Source organism: Penaeus vannamei, chromosome 25 (genome assembly GCF_042767895.1).
Source record: "Penaeus vannamei isolate JL-2024 chromosome 25, ASM4276789v1, whole genome shotgun sequence".
NCBI lineage: Eukaryota > Metazoa > Arthropoda > Malacostraca > Decapoda > Penaeidae > Penaeus > Penaeus vannamei.
In genome coordinates this window covers 11899385-11906280 of record NC_091573.1, presented here as the reverse complement: position 1 = coordinate 11906280, position 6896 = coordinate 11899385, and positions in this window count along the sequence as shown.

Genomic DNA, 6896 nt, shown 5'->3' with positions numbered 1-6896 from the left:
CACGCTGGAAAAGCACCCGCAGCCGCCCACGCTGGAGAAGCACCCGCAGCCGCCCACGCTGGAGAAGCACCCGCAGCCGCCCACGATGGAGAAGCACCCGCAGCCGCCCACGCTGGAGAAGCACCCGCAGCCGCCCACGCTGGAGAAGCACCCGCAGCCGCCCACGCTGGAGAAGCACCCGCAGCCGCCCACGCTGGAGAAGCACCCGCAGCCGCCCACGCTGGAGAAGCACCCGCAGCCGCCCACGATGGAGAAGCACCCGCAGCCGCCCACGCTGGAGAAGCACCCGCAGCCGCCCACGCTGGAGAAGCACCCGCAGCCGCCCACGCTGGAGAAGCACCCGCAGCCGCCCACGCTGGAGAAGCACCCGCAGCCGCCCACGCTGGAGAAGCACCCGCAGCCGCCCACGATGGAGAAGCACCCGCAGCCGCCCACGCTGGAGAAGCACCCGCAGCCGCCCACGATGGAGAAGCACCCGCAGCCGCCCACGCTGGAAAAGCACCCGCAGCCGCCCACGCTGGAGAAGCACCCGCAGCCGCCCACGCTGGAGAAGCACCCGCAGCCGCCCACGCTGGAGAAGCACCCGCAGCCGCCCACGCTGGAGAAGCACCCGCAGCCGCCCACGATGGAGAAGCACCCGCAGCCGCCCACGCTGGAGAAGCACCCGCAGCCGCCCACGATGGAGAAGCACCCGCAGCCGCCCACGCTGGAGAAGCACCCGCAGCCGCCCACGCTGGAGAAGCACCCGCAGCCGCCCACGCTGGAGAAGCACCCGCAGCCGCCCACGCTGGAAAAGCACCCGCAGCCGCCCACGCTGGAGAAGCACCCGCAGCCGCCCACGCTGGAGAAGCACCCGCAGCCGCCCACGCTGGAGAAGCACCCGCAGCCGCCCACGCTGGAGAAGCACCCGCAGCCGCCCACGCTGGAGAAGCACCCGCAGCCGCCCACGATGGAGAAGCACCCGCAGCCGCCCACGATGGAGAAGCACCCGCAGCCGCCCACGCTGGAGAAGCACCCGCAGCCGCCCACGATGGAGAAGCACCCGCAGCCGCCCACGCTGGAAAAGCACCCGCAGCCGCCCACGCTGGAGAAGCACCCGCAGCCGCCCACGCTGGAAAAGCACCCGCAGCCGCCCACGCTGGAGAAGCACCCGCAGCCGCCCACGCTGGAGAAGCACCCGCAGCCGCCCACGATGGAGAAGCACCCGCAGCCGCCCACGATGGAGAAGCACCCGCAGCCGCCCACGCTGGAGAAGCACCCGCAGCCGCCCACGCTGGAGAAGCACCCGCAGCCGCCCACGCTGGAAAAGCACCCGCAGCCGCCCACGCTGGAGAAGCACCCGCAGCCGCCCACGCTGGAGAAGCACCCGCAGCCGCCCACGATGGAGAAGCACCCGCAGCCGCCCACGCTGGAGAAGCACCCGCAGCCGCCACCGCTGGAGGGGGAGGTGGCGCGGGCGGTGACCCAGAGGCGAGGTCGCTCTCTGGCCGGGCGGAAGGGCGAGCGAGCGAGGCGGGGTCAAACCTCGTGGTTCTTGTATCTGATGGACGCTCGCGGAAGCAGATGTCTGGCTTGGTTATTTTGGGATGCACGGGCGGGGAGGTCACGTGGCTTGGTCTTAAACACGTGGCTTAAGAGTTGTAGCATATATAAGCTTGTATAAGGTATGCTATACTGCTCGGTAGTATAGCATATCATATACTTGCTTCTGTATGCTGTAACTCCAAGCCACGTGTTTAGGACCAAGCCACGTTGTCTCCCTGTCCCGCTTGTGTTGCGTTGATAATCCGAGACTAGAGTGTGGGTCCTGACCAAGCACGGCTGACCCTTTCTCACTCTCTACTACGCCGACAGACAGACAGACAGAGAAGTACGTCGCCGATTTACCTCACCCCCCCCCCTTCTCTCTCTCTCTCTCTCTCTCTCTCTCTCTCTCTCTCTCTCTCTCTCTCTCTCTCTCTCTATCTATCTATCTATCTATCTATCTCTCTCTTACCCCCCTCCCTCTCACTCCCTGTGAATGAGTGGGTGTATTTTCGCCTCTCTCTCTCCCTCTCTCTCTCTCTCTCTTTCTCTCTCTCTCTCTCTCTCTCTCTCTCTCTCTCTCTCTCTCTCTCTCTCTCTCTCTCTCTCTCTCTCTCTCTCTCTCTCTCTCTCTACGGTCGCCATGTGCTACCCACGTGTAGCCAGGCTTCACCCAAGTCTGCTTGCGTCGCTTGCGCCCCCTCGGGCCGGATAAAAGGGAGGCCAAACCTTGACCCACTCTCGCACCTTCAGCGACCTTTCCCTGTGACCGGGAGTGACCGCTCACCCGGCGGCGGAGCGGGCGATCAGCAAGCCATGTGGCCGCGCCCAGCTGCCCTCGGCTCCCGTCAGCACCACCAGCTACAGCGCGTTATTCATATTGCGATTCTCGTGTATACATTTACAAGTGCGTGTAACTCTTAGAAATAAAGAGGACAGCCACTAAGTGTTTTCACGAGCCGCCTCCAGTTATTCAAACTACACTATTAAGAAGGGCCTGTTATCACCTCTTATTCTCTCTCTCTCTCTCTCTCTCTCTCTCTTACCCCTGTGAATGAGGGGGTGTATTTTCGCATCTCTCTCTCTCTCTCTCTCTCTCTCTCTCTCTCTCTCTATCTCTCCCTCTCTCTCTCTCTCTCTCTCTCTCTCTCTCTCTCTCTCTCTCTCTCTCTCTCTCTTTCTCTCTCGCTCTCTCTCTCTCTCTCTCACTCTCTCCCTCCCTCCCTCCCTCTCTCTTTCTTTCTCTTTCTCTCAGGCCAATCCGGTCGGGTACCACACAGGAGCCGGATTCACTAACATACGATCGCAACGCATTAACTAGCGGTTATTACCATTGCGTTTACCAGCGATCGTAAAGTGGGATTCACGAAGAAATGGTAACCCGCATCGACTGAGTTACCATCGTAAATCGACTCATTCTAATGGTAGCTAACAGAGGGAACTTAAGCAATTCCACCGATCAGCGAGCGCCATACACAATCTTTTGGGTTTCTTCGACCAATCACGTAGCAGGTAAACAGAACTAGACCAAATTATTGTCACAGCTAAAACAGCTTTTATGCATCTATCTGATCTTATCCATCATGTGAGATGTTAATTGACTTCCCTGGGTTTTAATCGTATAAATAGGAACCAATACAAACACTGTTATAGTAATAATATCATTGTTTACCACAAAGCAAAGAGACATTCCAAACCGCTTTTCATCTATTTATTTACTTCACATCATTTTTTAAACAACGAACCGAGCAAAGTTTTTTATTCATCGCCATCTATCGTCAAATAAAGGAAATATTTTAAGCTCATTCTTGCCCCTGCTATCTAGGGTTTATTGTCTTTTGCTAAAATGCTGACAGATGCAGTTGCTATACTTGTTTAACGTTGGTGCTGTCAGTTCATTTATCAGCAAGGTAGTATTTTTCTATTGAATTTAATATGATTATATCAGAGAAGAATTCTTTAAGAGTTCACTTATCTATCTATTCCATGCACTCGACAGTCTGCGTCTACCTGTAATTTTACGAGAATTTGTGCGGATTATATTCTCGTTATTTTCATATGAAATTTGCATATTCTCGCCATGTCCATATTGTGATATTGGCTTTCCATCATACTAATTTGATCAGGCATGAAAACAAACCAAAAACTTCGGTGAAATATTGCTTTTGGGACGAGATAACACGTGATGACACATCGTCGTCTTGGAAGTTACCAGTGCTCCGACCACCGGTAAAACTTCTCATGGTAACTCCGATGGCAAGTTCTCCGTGAATACCACCGCTGTCTGTTTATCATGGTTACCATAGTTACCAGTGGTTTTGCCATCGTAAGGGCGTTAGTGAATCCGCCCCAGCACTGCCCAGTCTCGTGTCGTGTTTATTATTTCTTATCTGTAAACTCTAAAGAATAAAGGGTTAGGTCGTAATCAAGGATCACTTCTGCCCGCCAGTACCAATGTAGGAGGTTTATAGGTCTTATAATCATCATTAATATAATTATCATTATTATAATTATTATTACTGTCATTATCACCCTAACATACAGACCTTCACAAAAGCTTAACTATCACGGTCAATTATAATAACAATGTTGATGAAAATAGTAAGAATGATAGTAATAATAATGACAATAATAGCGATGATAATAATAATAATAATAATGATATTAATGATTATGATAATGATAGTAATGATTATGATAATGATAATAATAATGATAATGATAATGATAAAAGTAATATAATAATATATATGATAATATATATGTACATTTATTTCACTATTCTCGTCAACTGTTGTAATAGCAATGTATTTTTCCTAAATTTATGTGAGATAGTAAATAAACAAACAAACGAATAGATATACAAATGAACACATAGATAAACAATCAAAACGCAAAATGAAGACACACATAAAATTTTGATAAAACAAAACTATAGTAAACATAGTATTATATACATGCTCCTTGCGACATCAACGTGTTAAGTCTTTCGTTAAAATGAAGATCACTTTGTTGTTCTGTTCTTCGTAGAGCGTACTATCACTGGCACTTGCACAACAACACTGAAGGGAGGATAAAATGAAATGAGGAAAATGAGATAAAATGGGTTTATTTTCCTGGTGCGTCACAGCTCTTAAGGCGGAGGGGAGGGGGGAGGGGAGGGTGGGAGGAGGGGGTGATTTGTGTGCGTGTGGAGTAGTTTTCTCTCTCTCCTTCCTCTCCCACTCCCACCCCCCTTCTCTCTCTCTCTCTCTCTCTCTCTCTCTCTCTCTCTCTCTCTCTTTCTGTCTCTCTATCCTCCCCCCCCCTCTCTCTCTCACTCTCCCACTCCCTCTCCCTCTCCCCCGCTCTCTCCCTCTCCCTCTCCCCCCGCTCCCCCCCCTCCTTCTCTCTCTCTCTCTCCCTCCTTCTCTCACTCCCTCCCACTCTCTCTCCCTCTCCCACTCCCTCTCCCTCTCCCCCCCGCTCTCTCCCTCTGCCTCTCTCCCCCGCTCTCCCCCTCCTTCTCTCTCTCCCTCTCCCCCCACCCCCCGCTCTGTCCCTCCCCCCTCCCACTCTCTCCCTCCCTCCCTCTCTCTCTCTCTCAATCTTGACACATGAGACTATAAAAACGGAGCGTCAGATCACCTGCCCACCACCATCAGCGCCATCTACATTCCCGACAGAGAAGCTCCCGCTGTGTCGTTCGATGATGTGATGCCAATCGGTCAACTTGCTATTCTTATTTTTATTATCTTTGTTATTATCATTACTGTTTTATGATTATTGTTATTATCATTTACTCTTGTGTGATTATTGTTTCTATCATTACTCACTTGTGATTATTAGTATTGCTATTATTATTGTTGTTACTATTAGTAGTAGTATTATCTATTGTTATTATTGTTATTATTACTTGTATAAAGGTACAATACATGCAATACCTACTTCCCATGTGTGTCCACATCTAGACCACGTGTTGTGGCAGGGGCGCCATGTGCGTGCCCCACGCTCACTGCCCCTCGCTTCACCCACGCCTGTTTGCGCCCCTAGCGCCCCCTCTGGCCGGATAAAAGGGAGGCCAATCTTGACGCACTCTCGCTTACCTGGATCTTGAGGTCCAAGGTTTTCGTGTTTGTCATCGTGGATGATTTAAAGAGATTGACACCCCCACGACGGACAAGACGATCGGCTCTTGGTGTAACTGCTTTGGGTGCAGTTACGCAATACCTGCTTTGGGCTAGTGCCTTTAATTACAGCCTTGATGTGCGAGTAATTAAAAGCACGACGCACAGTGGCAGCCAATAGTTTCGCTGCGAAGTGTTCGGCCGAACACATAAGGGCTCACGCCCGTTCGGCAGGGTTCCGACCCCGACCGGCCTTCCCATATAGAGACTGTTGGCTACCCTGTGTGCTTCACCGTTTTTGATACCAATTCCACCCTTTCATCGTCCAGTTGAATTAGCTCTGCTAGCCTCCCCTCTACCCATCATCCATCACCCTCGCTATGGCGTAACCCTATGGGTCACGTGATCAAATTAGCGTATTCTGGGGAGCCTATCTCTTGCGATGAGGCTCTCCAGAATATCTTCATTATCACTGAGGTGGCAGTCACACACCTCTTTAAGGTCCATAATGGCTTCAAAGTGACAGTTGCCAAACTTGAACACTTGACCCCATTTCTTTCGGCCGACGGCCAAAGAAAGTTAAAAGACCACGGCTTCTCACCTGTTCCCTCCCCCGAGATGAAGGCTAAATGTACGATCGTGGCCAAAAAGATCGACAAGACGATCCCCCCACGATCGTGCGAGTCCATCTGCCAGGAGGTTTCCGTCAAGAACGGTGTCACTGTTCTCGACGTCTATAAGCCACCCGAGTCGCGAATCGTCAAGATTCGCGTCTCATCCCCCGAGGAAGCCCAGAAACTTCTCTCTCGGGGACTCATGATGTTTAATACATCGGTCCCCACCTACAACCTGGAACCCGAATGCTTTATTCACATCGACCAATGCCTAAACTGCTACCGCTTCCACCACAAGAAACACCAATGCACACACCCCCAGAGATGCTCTCTGTGCGCCGGCGACGGTCATTTCTTCGCCAGGTGCACTGAAAGCATCAAATGCTGCAACTGTGAGGGATCGCATGTCGCAGTTAGTGGATCCTGCCCTAAACGGAAGGAAATACTTAAGGCAAAACGAGCTGAGCTCCGCCAAGACACAAACACTGTACCTTCCTACGCAACAACAGCTGCCACACGACCTGCTCAGACCAGTACACCCAGACGACCCACGACTTCCCCTCGGACAATTCTGCCCACACAACCCCCAACAAGCACTCTCACACCGAACACAAACCCAAAAATCCAAGCCATCTTACACGTAAGTCTCATT